Source organism: Etheostoma spectabile, unplaced genomic scaffold, assembly GCF_008692095.1.
Source record: "Etheostoma spectabile isolate EspeVRDwgs_2016 unplaced genomic scaffold, UIUC_Espe_1.0 scaffold00002308, whole genome shotgun sequence".
NCBI lineage: Eukaryota > Metazoa > Chordata > Actinopteri > Perciformes > Percidae > Etheostoma > Etheostoma spectabile.
Window position 1 is genome coordinate 7,046 of NW_022602879.1, and position 17,272 is coordinate 24,317.

Here is a 17,272-nt window from a genome sequence, read left to right on the forward strand (position 1 = left end):
TGTACTAGACAAGTTTCCATCAGGTCCGTGCACGTAAAACTGCCCGGAAACGCATTTCATCTGTTGACCACAAGAATAAACGCTGTGTTAATTCATCATGGAGTCAGTTGTCAGTTTATAGAAGGATTTCTCCAACACAAGATAAAGCCATACAAAAGTGTAGCAAGATTTGCACTTTTGATTGGCAGAAAAACAGCAAGGACAAAATATAGGTGAGGCCTTGGATTTGGAAAAGCGGCACACCAAGTGAGAATTACCGCGAGGGTTGGGACTGGGAAGACTGGCGTTTTCGGCTGCTCTCGAGAGTGGGCTGTACTTACTCTGGTTTCTCTTCATAACGCACAAGTCTTTCGCCTTTTACTAAAGACTTCCGTGGAGAGGAACGCCTATGAGTTGAAATTATTTTTGGTGGGCTTTGCTGTTTGGCCAAGCCTTTTGTACTTGTGAAAAACAAATATGCTCTCCAAAAGGAAACTCAGATTCTTAAACGTAGCCAAAATGTGACAGCATGGGAATATTGCACGTTGGCAGGAGCTTGACCAATTGGGAAAACCACAATTGCCGTCTTTAACTAAAACTTTTTGTGCTTCCCCATGAAGCGCTTGGACGGGGGTGCTAAGCAGCAGCTGTTATGTCCATTTAAAATTACTGGACCGTGACAACTGAGAACCGTCCGGGGAGGTCGCATCTGACAGCATAGAGGTGGTGGTCATCGCTTCTCGGCCTTTTGGCTAAGATCAAGTGTAGTATCTGTTCTTATCAGTTTAATATCTGATATGTCCTCTATCAGGGGACAACATATTAAATGGATTTTTAGCAATGGGAGTTGAAAAAGGGGCTTGCTCCGTTCACTCCACGCATCGACCCGGTACTGCAGCATCGCTGGGAACGGTGCACCCATCTTCTGTCTTGTGGAAAAACAATTAACGATGCACGTTGAGCTGCCCGTTGCCAAAACTGTCAATGGACCTGAAGAGCAATTGATATGAGTTGATCAAAAATTGTTATATTTATTGCTGATTTGAAAACTATTTACATGACAGCATCGAGCTTCAGATCAATGGTGTTGTCATGGTAACAAACAAACTATATACAGAACGTTTTGCAACAATTAATACAACACATGCGGTTGCAATTATGAAGTAAAATGTAATGAAAAAGAGTTTTCATACTCAATATAACTTTCTTTTTTTAACTTTTTATTTTTTTATGATCAGTGTGATTTTTTTTTTTTTTGGTTCTTTTTTAGTTTTTTATTCCCACACCAGGTATATGTGTGTGTGTGTGTGTGTGTGTGTGTGTGTGAGTGTGTGTGTGTGAGTAAGAGAGAGACACAGAGAGAGAGGGGGCAGGGGGGGGGCAGCTGACAGTAAAAAAAAAAAAATCTCCGATGGCAGAGACGCAACTGGAGTCGCATTTAAAACAAGCAGCATGTCTGAAACCCACGTTCACCAGAAATCTACTGGTTACTATGTAAGGACTGCAAACCCCACGTTCACCAGAAATCTACTGGTTACTATGTAAGGACTGCAAACCCCACGTTCACCAGAAATCTACTGGTTACTATGTAAGGACTGCAAACCCCACGTTCACCAGAAATCTACTGGTTACTATGTAAGGACTACAAACCGAAGTTAAAAACAAACCTGAAGCTGAAGAAACCCTAAACGTTAACGGAACAGATCCGCAGACCGAATTGACTGACGGAGCAGGAGAGAGCGAGAGAGAGAGCGAGAGAGAGCGCATTTCTCCATGTTCTGTGTGTGTGATTGATCCGAGCGGGTTTGTAGGCGGGGGGGGGGCACTGTGATTATCACAGAACGCTGCGCGGCCAGTTGAGGAGTTTTATTCAATCCGAGCACGGATATTGACTCATATTACTCGGATAATACTTGTACTCGGCAAAAGTGCTTTATCCGTACCGGATACTCGTTTCAGCCGGACACTCGGATCACCCCTAGTGTATATGCAGTAATATAAAAGAAAGTTGATGTCATAATGAATTGTGATGATGACATAATGAATAGTGATGATGACATAATGAATGGTGATGATGAATCAAAAAGAAAGTTGATGTGTATATGCAGTAATGTAAAAGAAAGTTGATGTGTATATGCACAAATCTAAACCCCACGCATCGACCCGGTATTGCAGCGTCACCGGGAACGGTGCACCCATCTTCTGTCTTCTGGAAAAACAATTAACGATGCACGTGAAGCTGCCCGTTGCCCAAACTGTCAACGGACCTGAAGAGACATGGCTGGCAGATTTTACCGCCAGAAATTGTCCTAAAAACTGAATGATCTGTGAAACCTCGTTGGGTTCCTGGTATCAAAACGTTGTTATAATACTTGACAAGATAAAGCCATACAAAAGTGTAGCAAGATTTGCACTTTTGATTGGCAGAAAAACAGCAAGGACAAAATATTGGCCCTGTGACAATGGGGGAATAGGTGAGGCCTTGGATTTGGAAAGCGGCACACCAAGTGAGAATTACCGCGAGGGTTGGGACTGGGAAGACTGGCGTTTTCGGCTGCTCTCGAGAGTGGGCTGTACTTACTCTGGTTTCTCTTCATAACGCACAAGTCTTTCGCCTTTTACTAAAGACTTCCGTGGAGAGGAACGCCTATGAGTTGAAATTATTTTTGGTGGGCTTTGCTGTTTGGCTAAGCCTTTTGTACTTGTGAAAAACAAATATGCTCTCCAAAAGGAAACTCAGATTCTTAAACGTAGCCAAAATGTGACAGCATGGGAATATTGCACGTTGGCAGGAGCTTGACCAATTGGGAAAACCACAATTGCCGTCTTTAACTAAAACTTTTTGTGCTTCCCCATGAAGCGCTTGGACGGGGGTGCTAAGCAGCAGCTGTTATGTCCATTTAAAATTACTGGACCGTGACAACTGAGAACCGTCCGGGGAGGTCGCATCTGACAGCATAGAGGTGGTGGTCATCGCTTCTCGGCCTTTTGGCTAAGATCAAGTGTAGTATCTGTTCTTATCAGTTTAATATCTGATATGTCCTCTATCAGGGGACAACATATTAAATGGATTTTTAGCAATGGGAGTTGAAAAAGGGGCTTGCTCCGTTCACTCCACGCATCGACCCGGTATTGCAGCATCGCTGGGAACGGTGCACCCATCTTCTGTCTTGTGGAAAAACAATTAACGATGCACGTTGAGCTGCCCGTTGCCAAAACTGTCAATGGACCTGAAGAGCAATTGATATGAGTTGATCAAAAATTGTTATATTTATTGCTGATTTGAAAACTATTTACATGACAGCATCGAGCTTCAGATCAATGGTGTTGTCATGGTAACAAACAAACTATATACAGAACGTTTTGCAACAATTAATACAACACATGCTGTTGCAATTATGAAGTAAAATGTAATGAAAAAGAGTTTTCATATTCAATATAACTTTCTTTTTTAACTTTTTATTTTTTTATGATCAGTGTGATTTTTTTTTTTTTTTGGTTCTTTTTTATTTTTTTTATTTCCACACCAGGTATATGTGTGTGTGTGTGTGTGTGTGTGTGTGTGTGTGTGTGTGTGTGAGTGTTTGTGTGTGTGAGTAAGAGAGAGACACAGAGAGAGAGGGGGCGGGGGGGGGGGCAGCTGACAGTAAAAAAAAAAAATCTCCGATGGCAGAGACGCAACTGGAGTCGCATTTAAAACAAGCAGCATGTCTGAAACCCACGTTCACCAGAAATCTACTGGTTACTATGTAAGGACTGCAAACCCACGTTCACCAGAAATCTACTGGTTACTATGTAAGGACTGCAAACCCACGTTCACCAGAAATCTACTGGTTACTATGTAAGGACTGCAAACCCCACGTTCACCAGAAATCTACTGGTTACTATGTAAGGACTGCAAACCCCACGTTCACCAGAAATCTACTGGTTACTATGTAAGGACTGCAAACCCCACGTTCACCAGAAATCTACTGGTTACTATGTAAGGACTACAAACCCCACGTTCACCAGAAATCTACTGGTTACTATGTAAGGACTGCAAACCCCACGTTCACCAGAAATCTACTGGTTACTATGTAAGGACTACAAACCCCACGTTCACCAGAAATCTACTGGTTACTATGTAAGGACTACAAACCGAAGTTAAAAACAAACCTGAAGCTGAAGAAACCCTAAACGTTAACGGAACAGATCCGCAGACCGAATTGACTGACGGAGCAGGAGAGAGCGAGAGAGAGAGCGAGAGAGAGCGCATTTCTCCATGTTCTGTGTGTGTGTGATTGATCCGAGCGGGTTTGTAGGCGGGGGGGGCGCTGTGATTATCACAGAACGCTGCGCGGCCAGTTGAGGAGTTTTATTCAATCCGAGCACGGATATTGACTCATATTACTCGGATAATACTTGTACTCGGCAAAAGTGCTTTATCCGTACCGGATACTCGTTTCAGCCGGACACTCGGATCACCCCTAGTGTATATGCAGTAATATAAAAGAAAGTTGATGTCATAATGAATTGTGATGATGACATAATGAATAGTGATGATGACATAATGAATGATGATGAATCAAAAAGAAGTTGTGTATATGCAGTAATGTAAAAGAAAGTTGATGTGTATATGCAGTAATGTAAAAGAAAGTTGATGTGTATATGCACAAATCTAAACCCCACGCATCGACCCGGTATTGCAGCGTCACCGGGAACGGTGCACCCATCTTCTGTCTTCTGGAAAAACAATTAACGATGCACGTGAAGCTGCCCGTTGCCCAAACTGTCAACGGACCTGAAGAGACATGGCTGGCAGATTTTACCGCCAGAAATTGTCCTAAAAACTGAATGATCTGTGAAACCTCGTTGGGTTCCTGGTATCAAAACGTTGTTATAATACTTGACAAGATAAAGCCATACAAAAGTGTAGCAAGATTTGCACTTTTGATTGGCAGAAAAACAGCAAGGACAAAATATAGGTGAGGCCTTGGATTTGGAAAAGCGGCACACCAAGTGAGAATTACCGCGAGGGTTGGGACTGGGAAGACTGGCGTTTTCGGCTGCTCTCGAGAGTGGGCTGTACTTACTCTGGTTTCTCTTCATAACGCACAAGTCTTTCGCCTTTTACTAAAGACTTCCGTGGAGAGGAACGCCTATGAGTTGAAATTATTTTTGGTGGGCTTTGCTGTTTGGCCAAGCCTTTTGTACTTGTGAAAAACAAATATGCTCTCCAAAAGGAAACTCAGATTCTTAAACGTAGCCAAAATGTGACAGCATGGGAATATTGCACGTTGGCAGGAGCTTGACCAATTGGGAAAACCACAATTGCCGTCTTTAACTAAAACTTTTTGTGCTTCCCCATGAAGCGCTTGGACGGGGGTGCTAAGCAGCAGCTGTTATGTCCATTTAAAATTACTGGACCGTGACAACTGAGAACCGTCCGGGGAGGTCGCATCTGACAGCATAGAGGTGGTGGTCATCGCTTCTCGGCCTTTTGGCTAAGATCAAGTGTAGTATCTGTTCTTATCAGTTTAATATCTGATATGTCCTCTATCAGGGGACAACATATTAAATGGATTTTTAGCAATGGGAGTTGAAAAAGGGGCTTGCTCCGTTCACTCCACGCATCGACCCGGTATTGCAGCATCGCTGGGAACGGTGCACCCATCTTCTGTCTTGTGGAAAAACAATTAACGATGCACGTTGAGCTGCCCGTTGCCAAAACTGTCAATGGACCTGAAGAGCAATTGATATGAGTTGATCAAAAATTGTTATATTTATTGCTGATTTGAAAACTATTTACATGACAGCATCGAGCTTCAGATCAATGGTGTTGTCATGGTAACAAACAAACTATATACAGAACGTTTTGCAACAATTAATACAACACATGCTGTTGCAATTATGAAGTAAAATGTAATGAAAAAGAGTTTTCATATTCAATATAACTTTCTTTTTTAACTTTTTATTTTTTTATGATCAGTGTGATTTTTTTTTTTTTTGGTTCTTTTTTATTTTTTTATTTCCACACCAGGTATATGTGTGTGTGTGTGTGTGTGTGTGTGTGTGTGTGTGTGAGTAAGAGAGAGACACAGAGAGAGAGGGGCGGGGGGGGGGGGGGGGCAGCTGACAGTAAAAAAAAAAAAATCTCCGATGGCAGAGACGCAACTGGAGTCGCATTTAAAACAAGCAGCATGTCTGAAACCCACGTTCACCAGAAATCTACTGGTTACTATGTAAGGACTACAAACCCCACGTTCACCAGAAATCTACTGGTTACTATGTAAGGACTACAAACCGAAGTTAAAAACAAACCTGAAGCTGAAGAAACCCTAAACGTTAACGGAACAGATCCGCAGACCGAATTGACTGACGGAGCAGGAGAGAGCGAGAGAGAGAGCGAGAGAGAGCGCATTTCTCCATGTTCTGTGTGTGTGTGATTGATCCGAGCGGGTTTGTAGGCGGGGGGGGGGCGCTGTGATTATCACAGAACGCTGCGCGGCCAGTTGAGGAGTTTTATTCAATCCGAGCACGGATATTGACTCATATTACTCGGATAATACTTGTACTCGGCAAAAGTGCTTTATCCGTACCGGATACTCGTTTCAGCCGGACACTCGGATCACCCCTAGTGTATATGCAGTAATATAAAAGAAAGTTGATGTCATAATGAATTGTGATGATGACATAATGAATAGTGATGATGACATAATGAATGGTGATGATGAATCAAAAAGAAAGTTGATGTGTATATGCAGTAATGTAAAAGAAAGTTGATGTGTATATGCACAAATCTAAACCCCACGCATCGACCCGGTATTGCAGCGTCACCGGGAACGGTGCACCCATCTTCTGTCTTCTGGAAAAACAATTAACGATGCACGTGAAGCTGCCCGTTGCCCAAACTGTCAACGGACCTGAAGAGACATGGCTGGCAGATTTTACCGCCAGAAATTGTCCTAAAAACTGAATGATCTGTGAAACCTCGTTGGGTTCCTGGTATCAAAACGTTGTTATAATACTTGACAAGATAAAGCCATACAAAAGTGTAGCAAGATTTGCACTTTTGATTGGCAGAAAAACAGCAAGGACAAAATATTGGTGAGGCCTTGGATTTGGAAAAGCGGCACACCAAGTGAGAATTACCGCGAGGGTTGGGACTGGGAAGACTGGCGTTTTCGGCTGCTCTCGAGAGTGGGCTGTACTTACTCTGGTTTCTCTTCATAACGCACAAGTCTTTCGCCTTTTACTAAAGACTTCCGTGGAGAGGAACGCCTATGAGTTGAAATTATTTTTGGTGGGCTTTGCTGTTTGGCCAAGCCTTTTGTACTTGTGAAAAACAAATATGCTCTCCAAAAGGAAACTCAGATTCTTAAACGTAGCCAAAATGTGACAGCATGGGAATATTGCACGTTGGCAGGAGCTTGACCAATTGGGAAAACCACAATTGCCGTCTTTAACTAAAACTTTTTGTGCTTCCCCATGAAGCGCTTGGACGGGGGTGCTAAGCAGCAGCTGTTATGTCCATTTAAAATTACTGGACCGTGACAACTGAGAACCGTCCGGGGAGGTCGCATCTGACAGCATAGAGGTGGTGGTCATCGCTTCTCGGCCTTTTGGCTAAGATCAAGTGTAGTATCTGTTCTTATCAGTTTAATATCTGATATGTCCTCTATCAGGGGACAACATATTAAATGGATTTTTAGCAATGGGAGTTGAAAAAGGGGCTTGCTCCGTTCACTCCACGCATCGACCCGGTATTGCAGCATCGCTGGGAACGGTGCACCCATCTTCTGTCTTGTGGAAAAACAATTAACGATGCACGTTGAGCTGCCCGTTGCCAAAACTGTCAATGGACCTGAAGAGCAATTGATATGAGTTGATCAAAAATTGTTATATTTATTGCTGATTTGAAAACTATTTACATGACAGCATCGAGCTTCAGATCAATGGTGTTGTCATGGTAACAAACAAACTATATACAGAACGTTTTGCAACAATTAATACAACACATGCTGTTGCAATTATGAAGTAAAATGTAATGAAAAAGAGTTTTCATATTCAATATAACTTTCTTTTTTTAACTTTTTATTTTTTTATGATCAGTGTGATTTTTTTTTTTTTTGGTTTTTTTTTTTTTTTTTTATTTCCACACCAGGTATATGTGTGTGTGTGTGTGTGTGTGTGTGTGTGTGGTGTGTGTGTGTGTGTGTGTGTGAGTAAGAGAGAGACACAGAGAGAGAGGGGCGGGGGGGGGGGCAGCTGACAGTAAAAAAAAAAAAATCTCCGATGGCAGAGACGCAACTGGAGTCGCATTTAAAACAAGCAGCATGTCTGAAACCCACGTTCACCAGAAATCTACTGGTTACTATGTAAGGACTACAAACCCCACGTTCACCAGAAATCTACTGGTTACTATGTAAGGACTACAAACCCCACGTTCACCAGAAATCTACTGGTTACTATGTAAGGACTACAAACCGAAGTTAAAAACAAACCTGAAGCTGAAGAAACCCTAAACGTTAACGGAACAGATCCGCAGACCGAATTGACTGACGGAGCAGGAGAGAGCGAGAGAGAGAGCGAGAGAGAGCGCATTTCTCCATGTTCTGTGTGTGTGTGATTGATCCGAGCGGGTTTGTAGGCGGGGGGGGGGCGCTGTGATTATCACAGAACGCTGCGCGGCCAGTTGAGGAGTTTTATTCAATCCGAGCACGGATATTGACTCATATTACTCGGATAATACTTGTACTCGGCAAAAGTGCTTTATCCGTACCGGATACTCGTTTCAGCCGGACACTCGGATCACCCCTAGTGTATATGCAGTAATATAAAAGAAAGTTGATGTCATAATGAATTGTGATGATGACATAATGAATAGTGATGATGACATAATGAATGGTGATGATGAATCAAAAAGAAAGTTGATGTGTATATGCAGTAATGTAAAAGAAAGTTGATGTAATGTATATGTGTATATGCACAAATCTAAACCCCACGCATCGACCCGGTATTGCAGCGTCACCGGGAACGGTGCACCCATCTTCTGTCTTCTGGAAAAACAATTAACGATGCACGTGAAGCTGCCCGTTGCCCAAACTGTCAACGGACCTGAAGAGACATGGCTGGCAGATTTTACCGCCAGAAATTGTCCTAAAAACTGAATGATCTGTGAAACCTCGTTGGGTTCCTGGTATCAAAACGTTGTTATAATACTTGACAAGATAAAGCCATACAAAAGTGTAGCAAGATTTGCACTTTTGATTGGCAGAAAAACAGCAAGGACAAAATATTGGTGAGGCCTTGGATTTGGAAAGCGGCACACCAAGTGAGAATTACCGCGAGGGTTGGGACTGGGAAGACTGGCGTTTTCGGCTGCTCTCGAGAGTGGGCTGTACTTACTCTGGTTTCTCTTCATAACGCACAAGTCTTTCGCCTTTTACTAAAGACTTCCGTGGAGAGGAACGCCTATGAGTTGAAATTATTTTTGGTGGGCTTTGCTGTTTGGCTAAGCCTTTTGTACTTGTGAAAAACAAATATGCTCTCCAAAAGGAAACTCAGATTCTTAAACGTAGCCAAAATGTGACAGCATGGGAATATTGCACGTTGGCAGGAGCTTGACCAATTGGGAAAACCACAATTGCCGTCTTTAACTAAAACTTTTTGTGCTTCCCCATGAAGCGCTTGGACGGGGGTGCTAAGCAGCAGCTGTTATGTCCATTTAAAATTACTGGACCGTGACAACTGAGAACCGTCCGGGGAGGTCGCATCTGACAGCATAGAGGTGGTGGTCATCGCTTCTCGGCCTTTTGGCTAAGATCAAGTGTAGTATCTGTTCTTATCAGTTTAATATCTGATATGTCCTCTATCAGGGGACAACATATTAAATGGATTTTTAGCAATGGGAGTTGAAAAAGGGGCTTGCTCCGTTCACTCCACGCATCGACCCGGTATTGCAGCATCGCTGGGAACGGTGCACCCATCTTCTGTCTTGTGGAAAAACAATTAACGATGCACGTTGAGCTGCCCGTTGCCAAAACTGTCAATGGACCTGAAGAGCAATTGATATGAGTTGATCAAAAATTGTTATATTTATTGCTGATTTGAAAACTATTTACATGACAGCATCGAGCTTCAGATCAATGGTGTTGTCATGGTAACAAACAAACTATATACAGAACGTTTTGCAACAATTAATACAACACATGCTGTTGCAATTATGAAGTAAAATGTAATGAAAAAGAGTTTTCATATTCAATATAACTTTCTTTTTTTAACTTTTTATTTTTTTATGATCAGTGTGATTTTTTTTTTTTTTGGTTCTTTTTTATTTTTTTATTTCCACACCAGGTATATGTGTGTGTGTGTGTGTGTGTGTGTGTGTGTGTGTGTTGTGTGTGTGTGAGTAAGAGAGAGACACAGAGAGAGAGGGGGCGGGGGGGGGGCAGCTGACAGTAAAAAAAAAAAAATCTCCGATGGCAGAGACGCAACTGGAGTCGCATTTAAAACAAGCAGCATGTCTGAAACCCACGTTCACCAGAAAAATCTACTGGTTACTATGTAAGGACTGCAAACCCCACGTTCACCAGAAATCTACTGGTTACTATGTAAGGACTACAAACCCCACGTTCACCAGAAATCTACTGGTTACTATGTAAGGACTACAAACCCCACGTTCACCAGAAATCTACTGGTTACTATGTAAGGACTACAAACCGAAGTTAAAAACAAACTGAAGCTGAAGAAACCCTAAACGTTAACGGAACAGATCCGCAGACCGAATTGACTGACGGAGCAGGAGAGAGCGAGAGAGAGAGCGAGAGAGAGCGCATTTCTCCATGTTCTGTGTGTGTGTGATTGATCCGAGCGGGTTTGTAGGCGGGGGGGGGCGCTGTGATTATCACAGAACGCTGCGCGGCCAGTTGAGGAGTTTTATTCAATCCGAGCACGGATATTGACTCATATTACTCGGATAATACTTGTACTCGGCAAAAGTGCTTTATCCGTACCGGATACTCGTTTCAGCCGGACACTCGGATCACCCCTAGTGTATATGCAGTAATATAAAAGAAAGTTGATGTCATAATGAATTGTGATGATGACATAATGAATAGTGATGATGACATAATGAATGGTGATGATGAATCAAAAAGAAAGTTGATGTGTATAAAAAAGAAAGTTGATGTGTATATGCAGTAATGTAAAAGAAAGTTGATGTGTATATGCACAAATCTAAACCCCACGCATCGACCCGGTATTGCAGCGTCACCGGGAACGGTGCACCCATCTTCTGTCTTCTGGAAAAACAATTAACGATGCACGTGAAGCTGCCCGTTGCCCAAACTGTCAACGGACCTGAAGAGACATGGCTGGCAGATTTTACCGCCAGAAATTGTCCTAAAAACTGAATGATCTGTGAAACCTCGTTGGGTTCCTGGTATCAAAACGTTGTTATAATACTTGACAAGATAAAGCCATACAAAAGTGTAGCAAGATTTGCACTTTTGATTGGCAGAAAAACAGCAAGGACAAAATATTGGTGAGGCCTTGGATTTGGAAAAGCGGCACACCAAGTGAGAATTACCGCGAGGGTTGGGACTGGGAAGACTGGCGTTTTCGGCTGCTCTCGAGAGTGGGCTGTACTTACTCTGGTTTCTCTTCATAACGCACAAGTCTTTCGCCTTTTACTAAAGACTTCCGTGGAGAGGAACGCCTATGAGTTGAAATTATTTTTGGTGGGCTTTGCTGTTTGGCTAAGCCTTTTGTACTTGTGAAAAACAAATATGCTCTCCAAAAGGAAACTCAGATTCTTAAACGTAGCCAAAATGTGACAGCATGGGAATATTGCACGTTGGCAGGAGCTTGACCAATTGGGAAAACCACAATTGCCGTCTTTAACTAAAACTTTTTGTGCTTCCCCATGAAGCGCTTGGACGGGGGTGCTAAGCAGCAGCTGTTATGTCCATTTAAAATTACTGGACCGTGACAACTGAGAACCGTCCGGGGAGGTCGCATCTGACAGCATAGAGGTGGTGGTCATCGCTTCTCGGCCTTTTGGCTAAGATCAAGTGTAGTATCTGTTCTTATCAGTTTAATATCTGATATGTCCTCTATCAGGGGACAACATATTAAATGGATTTTTAGCAATGGGAGTTGAAAAAGGGGCTTGCTCCGTTCACTCCACGCATCGACCCGGTATTGCAGCATCGCTGGGAACGGTGCACCCATCTTCTGTCTTGTGGAAAAACAATTAACGATGCACGTTGAGCTGCCCGTTGCCAAAACTGTCAATGGACCTGAAGAGCAATTGATATGAGTTGATCAAAAATTGTTATATTTATTGCTGATTTGAAAACTATTTACATGACAGCATCGAGCTTCAGATCAATGGTGTTGTCATGGTAACAAACAAACTATATACAGAACGTTTTGCAACAATTAATACAACACATGCTGTTGCAATTATGAAGTAAAATGTAATGAAAAAGAGTTTTCATATTCAATATAACTTTCTTTTTTTAACTTTTTATTTTTTTATGATCAGTGTGATTTTTTTTTTTTTTGGTTCTTTTTATTTTTTTATTTCCACACCAGGTATATGTGTGTGTGTGTGTGTGTGTGTGTGTGTGTGTGTGTGTGTGTGTGTGTGTGAGTAAGAGAGAGACACAGAGAGAGAGGGGGGGGGGGGGGCAGCTGACAGTAAAAAAAAAAAAATCTCCGATGGCAGAGACGCAACTGGAGTCGCATTTAAAACAAGCAGCATGTCTGAAACCCACGTTCACCAGAAATCTACTGGTTACTATGTAAGGACTGCAAACCCCACGTTCACCAGAAATCTACTGGTTACTATGTAAGGACTGCAAACCCCACGTTCACCAGAAATCTACTGGTTACTATGTAAGGACTACAAACCCCACGTTCACCAGAAATCTACTGGTTACTATGTAAGGACTACCCCACGTTCACCAGAAATCTACTGGTTACTATGTAAGGACTACAAACCGAAGTTAAAAACAAACCTGAAGCTGAAGAAACCCTAAACGTTAACGGAACAGATCCGCAGACCGAATTGACTGACGGAGCAGGAGAGAGCGAGAGAGAGAGCGAGAGAGAGCGCATTTCTCCATGTTCTGTGTGTGTGTGATTGATCCGAGCGGGTTTGTAGGCGGGGGGGGGGGCGCTGTGATTATCACAGAACGCTGCGCGGCCAGTTGAGGAGTTTTATTCAATCCGAGCACGGATATTGACTCATATTACTCGGATAATACTTGTACTCGGCAAAAGTGCTTTATCCGTACCGGATACTCGTTTCAGCCGGACACTCGGATCACCCCTAGTGTATATGCAGTAATATAAAAGAAAGTTGATGTCATAATGAATTGTGATGATGACATAATGAATAGTGATGATGACATAATGAATGGTGATGATGAATCAAAAAGAAAGTTGATGTGTATATGCAGTAATGTAAAAGAAAGTTGATGTGTATATGCACAAATCTAAACCCCACGCATCGACCCGGTATTGCAGCGTCACCGGGAACGGTGCACCCATCTTCTGTCTTCTGGAAAAACAATTAACGATGCACGTGAAGCTGCCCGTTGCCCAAACTGTCAACGGACCTGAAGAGACATGGCTGGCAGATTTTACCGCCAGAAATTGTCCTAAAAACTGAATGATCTGTGAAACCTCGTTGGGTTCCTGGTATCAAAACGTTGTTATAATACTTGACAAGATAAAGCCATACAAAAGTGTAGCAAGATTTGCACTTTTGATTGGCAGAAAAACAGCAAGGACAAAATATTGGTGTGACAATGGTAGGTGAGGCCTTGGATTTGGAAAGCGGCACACCAAGTGAGAATTACCGCGAGGGTTGGGACTGGGAAGACTGGCGTTTTCGGCTGCTCTCGAGAGTGGGCTGTACTTACTCTGGTTTCTCTTCATAACGCACAAGTCTTTCGCCTTTTACTAAAGACTTCCGTGGAGAGGAACGCCTATGAGTTGAAGTTATTTTTGGTGGGCTTTGCTGTTTGGCCAAGCCTTTTGTACTTGTGAAAAACAAATATGCTCTCCAAAAGGAAACTCAGATTCTTAAACGTAGCCAAAATGTGACAGCATGGGAATATTGCACGTTGGCAGGAGCTTGACCAATTGGGAAAACCACAATTGCCGTCTTTAACTAAAACTTTTTGTGCTTCCCCATGAAGCGCTTGGACGGGGGTGCTAAGCAGCAGCTGTTATGTCCATTTAAAATTACTGGACCGTGACAACTGAGAACCGTCCGGGGAGGTCGCATCTGACAGCATAGAGGTGGTGGTCATCGCTTCTCGGCCTTTTGGCTAAGATCAAGTGTAGTATCTGTTCTTATCAGTTTAATATCTGATATGTCCTCTATCAGGGGACAACATATTAAATGGATTTTTAGCAATGGGAGTTGAAAAAGGGGCTTGCTCCGTTCACTCCACGCATCGACCCGGTATTGCAGCATCGCTGGGAACGGTGCACCCATCTTCTGTCTTGTGGAAAAACAATTAACGATGCACGTTGAGCTGCCCGTTGCCAAAACTGTCAATGGACCTGAAGAGCAATTGATATGAGTTGATCAAAAATTGTTATATTTATTGCTGATTTGAAAACTATTTACATGACAGCATCGAGCTTCAGATCAATGGTGTTGTCATGGTAACAAACAAACTATATACAGAACGTTTTGCAACAATTAATACAACACATGCTGTTGCAATTATGAAGTAAAATGTAATGAAAAAGAGTTTTCATATTCAATATAACTTTCTTTTTTTAACTTTTTATTTTTTTATGATCAGTGTGATTTTTTTTTTTTTTGGTTCTTTTTTATTTTTTTTATTTCCACACCAGGTATATGTGTGTGTGTGTGTGTGTGTGTGTGTGTGTGTGTGTGTGTGTGTGTGTGAGTAAGAGAGAGACACAGAGAGAGAGGGGGCGGGGGGGGGGGCAGCTGACAGTAAAAAAAAAAAAATCTCCGATGGCAGAGACGCAACTGGAGTCGCATTTAAAACAAGCAGCATGTCTGAAACCCACGTTCACCAGAAATCTACTGGTTACTATGTAAGGACTGCAAACCCCACGTTCACCAGAAATCTACTGGTTACTATGTAAGGACTGCAAACCCCACGTTCACCAGAAATCTACTGGTTACTATGTAAGGACTACAAACCCCACGTTCACCAGAAATCTACTGGTTACTATGTAAGGACTACAAACCCACGTTCACCAGGGTTACTATGTAAGGACAAACCCACGTTCACCAGAAATCTACTGGTTACTATGTAAGGACTACAAACCGAAGTTAAAAACAAACCTGAAGCTGAAGAAACCCTAAACGTTAACGGAACAGATCCGCAGACCGAATTGACTGACGGAGCAGGAGAGAGCGAGAGAGAGAGCGAGAGAGAGCGCATTTCTCCATGTTCTGTGTGTGTGTGATTGATCCGAGCGGGTTTGTAGGCGGGGGGGGGCGCTGTGATTATCACAGAACGCTGCGCGGCCAGTTGAGGAGTTTTATTCAATCCGAGCACGGATATTGACTCATATTACTCGGATAATACTTGTACTCGGCAAAAGTGCTTTATCCGTACCGGATACTCGTTTCAGCCGGACACTCGGATCACCCCTAGTGTATATGCAGTAATATAAAAGAAAGTTGATGTCATAATGAATTGTGATGATGACATAATGAATAGTGATGATGACATAATGAATGGTGATGATGAATCAAAAAGAAAGTTGATGTGTATATGCAGTAATGTAAAAGAAAGTTGATGTGTATATGCACAAATCTAAACCCCACGCATCGACCCGGTATTGCAGCGTCACCGGGAACGGTGCACCCATCTTCTGTCTTCTGGAAAAACAATTAACGATGCACGTGAAGCTGCCCGTTGCCCAAACTGTCAACGGACCTGAAGAGACATGGCTGGCAGATTTTACCGCCAGAAATTGTCCTAAAAACTGAATGATCTGTGAAACCTCGTTGGGTTCCTGGTATCAAAACGTTGTTATAATACTTGACAAGATAAAGCCATACAAAAGTGTAGCAAGATTTGCACTTTTGATTGGCAGAAAAACAGCAAGGACAAAATATTGGTGAGGCCTTGGATTTGGAAAAGCGGCACACCAAGTGAGAATTACCGCGAGGGTTGGGACTGGGAAGACTGGCGTTTTCGGCTGCTCTCGAGAGTGGGCTGTACTTACTCTGGTTTCTCTTCATAACGCACAAGTCTTTCGCCTTTTACTAAAGACTTCCGTGGAGAGGAACGCCTATGAGTTGAAATTATTTTTGGTGGGCTTTGCTGTTTGGCTAAGCCTTTTGTACTTGTGAAAAACAAATATGCTCTCCAAAAGGAAACTCAGATTCTTAAACGTAGCCAAAATGTGACAGCATGGGAATATTGCACGTTGGCAGGAGCTTGACCAATTGGGAAAACCACAATTGCCGTCTTTAACTAAAACTTTTTGTGCTTCCCCATGAAGCGCTTGGACGGGGGTGCTAAGCAGCAGCTGTTATGTCCATTTAAAATTACTGGACCGTGACAACTGAGAACCGTCCGGGGAGGTCGCATCTGACAGCATAGAGGTGGTGGTCATCGCTTCTCGGCCTTTTGGCTAAGATCAAGTGTAGTATCTGTTCTTATCAGTTTAATATCTGATATGTCCTCTATCAGGGGACAACATATTAAATGGATTTTTAGCAATGGGAGTTGAAAAAGGGGCTTGCTCCGTTCACTCCACGCATCGACCCGGTATTGCAGCATCGCTGGGAACGGTGCACCCATCTTCTGTCTTGTGGAAAAACAATTAACGATGCACGTTGAGCTGCCCGTTGCCAAAACTGTCAATGGACCTGAAGAGCAATTGATATGAGTTGATCAAAAATTGTTATATTTATTGCTGATTTGAAAACTATTTACATGACAGCATCGAGCTTCAGATCAATGGTGTTGTCATGGTAACAAACAAACTATATACAGAACGTTTTGCAACAATTAATACAACACATGCTGTTGCAATTATGAAGTAAAATGTAATGAAAAAGAGTTTTCATATTCAATATAACTTTCTTTTTTTAACTTTTTATTTTTTTATGATCAGTGTGATTTTTTTTTTTTTTGGTTCTTTTTTATTTTTTTTATTTCCACACCAGGTATATGTGTGTGTGTGTGTGTGTGTGTGTGTGTGTGTGTGTGAGTGTGTGTGTGTGTGAGTAAGAGAGAGACACAGAGAGAGAGGGGGCGGGGGGGGGGCAGCTGACAGTAAAAAAAAAAAAATC

General features: G+C 42.5%; 16 non-coding genes across 16 annotated transcripts; all 16 read left to right on the plus strand.

The window, feature by feature from the left end:
* The first annotated feature begins 316 nt into the window (after nt 1-316).
* Nucleotides 317-432, plus strand: LOC116675820 (U5 spliceosomal RNA). Its single transcript, XR_004328548.1, has one exon. It is a non-coding gene; the product is annotated as a U5 spliceosomal RNA (small nuclear RNA).
* Nucleotides 433-711: 279 nt separating this feature from the next.
* LOC116675812 (U2 spliceosomal RNA) lies at nt 712-902 on the plus strand. The gene has a single exon (XR_004328541.1). It is a non-coding gene; the product is annotated as a U2 spliceosomal RNA (small nuclear RNA).
* Nucleotides 903-2,556: 1,654 nt separating this feature from the next.
* LOC116675813 (U5 spliceosomal RNA) lies at nt 2,557-2,673 on the plus strand. Its single transcript, XR_004328542.1, has one exon. It is a non-coding gene; the product is annotated as a U5 spliceosomal RNA (small nuclear RNA).
* A 278-nt stretch (nt 2,674-2,951) lies between these two features.
* LOC116675807 (U2 spliceosomal RNA) lies at nt 2,952-3,142 on the plus strand. Its single transcript, XR_004328536.1, has one exon. It is a non-coding gene; the product is annotated as a U2 spliceosomal RNA (small nuclear RNA).
* A 1,905-nt stretch (nt 3,143-5,047) lies between these two features.
* Nucleotides 5,048-5,163, plus strand: LOC116675821 (U5 spliceosomal RNA). The gene has a single exon (XR_004328549.1). It is a non-coding gene; the product is annotated as a U5 spliceosomal RNA (small nuclear RNA).
* A 279-nt stretch (nt 5,164-5,442) lies between these two features.
* Nucleotides 5,443-5,633, plus strand: LOC116675819 (U2 spliceosomal RNA). The gene has a single exon (XR_004328547.1). It is a non-coding gene; the product is annotated as a U2 spliceosomal RNA (small nuclear RNA).
* A 1,536-nt stretch (nt 5,634-7,169) lies between these two features.
* On the plus strand, nt 7,170-7,285 carry LOC116675822 (U5 spliceosomal RNA). Its single transcript, XR_004328550.1, has one exon. It is a non-coding gene; the product is annotated as a U5 spliceosomal RNA (small nuclear RNA).
* A 279-nt stretch (nt 7,286-7,564) lies between these two features.
* LOC116675826 (U2 spliceosomal RNA) lies at nt 7,565-7,755 on the plus strand. The gene has a single exon (XR_004328554.1). It is a non-coding gene; the product is annotated as a U2 spliceosomal RNA (small nuclear RNA).
* A 1,607-nt stretch (nt 7,756-9,362) lies between these two features.
* Nucleotides 9,363-9,479, plus strand: LOC116675815 (U5 spliceosomal RNA). Its single transcript, XR_004328543.1, has one exon. It is a non-coding gene; the product is annotated as a U5 spliceosomal RNA (small nuclear RNA).
* A 278-nt stretch (nt 9,480-9,757) lies between these two features.
* On the plus strand, nt 9,758-9,948 carry LOC116675827 (U2 spliceosomal RNA). Its single transcript, XR_004328555.1, has one exon. It is a non-coding gene; the product is annotated as a U2 spliceosomal RNA (small nuclear RNA).
* Nucleotides 9,949-11,607: 1,659 nt separating this feature from the next.
* LOC116675816 (U5 spliceosomal RNA) lies at nt 11,608-11,724 on the plus strand. Its single transcript, XR_004328544.1, has one exon. It is a non-coding gene; the product is annotated as a U5 spliceosomal RNA (small nuclear RNA).
* A 278-nt stretch (nt 11,725-12,002) lies between these two features.
* On the plus strand, nt 12,003-12,193 carry LOC116675828 (U2 spliceosomal RNA). Its single transcript, XR_004328556.1, has one exon. It is a non-coding gene; the product is annotated as a U2 spliceosomal RNA (small nuclear RNA).
* A 1,695-nt stretch (nt 12,194-13,888) lies between these two features.
* On the plus strand, nt 13,889-14,004 carry LOC116675825 (U5 spliceosomal RNA). The gene has a single exon (XR_004328553.1). It is a non-coding gene; the product is annotated as a U5 spliceosomal RNA (small nuclear RNA).
* Nucleotides 14,005-14,283: 279 nt separating this feature from the next.
* LOC116675808 (U2 spliceosomal RNA) lies at nt 14,284-14,474 on the plus strand. Its single transcript, XR_004328537.1, has one exon. It is a non-coding gene; the product is annotated as a U2 spliceosomal RNA (small nuclear RNA).
* A 1,719-nt stretch (nt 14,475-16,193) lies between these two features.
* LOC116675817 (U5 spliceosomal RNA) lies at nt 16,194-16,310 on the plus strand. The gene has a single exon (XR_004328545.1). It is a non-coding gene; the product is annotated as a U5 spliceosomal RNA (small nuclear RNA).
* Nucleotides 16,311-16,588: 278 nt separating this feature from the next.
* LOC116675809 (U2 spliceosomal RNA) lies at nt 16,589-16,779 on the plus strand. The gene has a single exon (XR_004328538.1). It is a non-coding gene; the product is annotated as a U2 spliceosomal RNA (small nuclear RNA).
* Nucleotides 16,780-17,272: the final 493 nt, after the last annotated feature.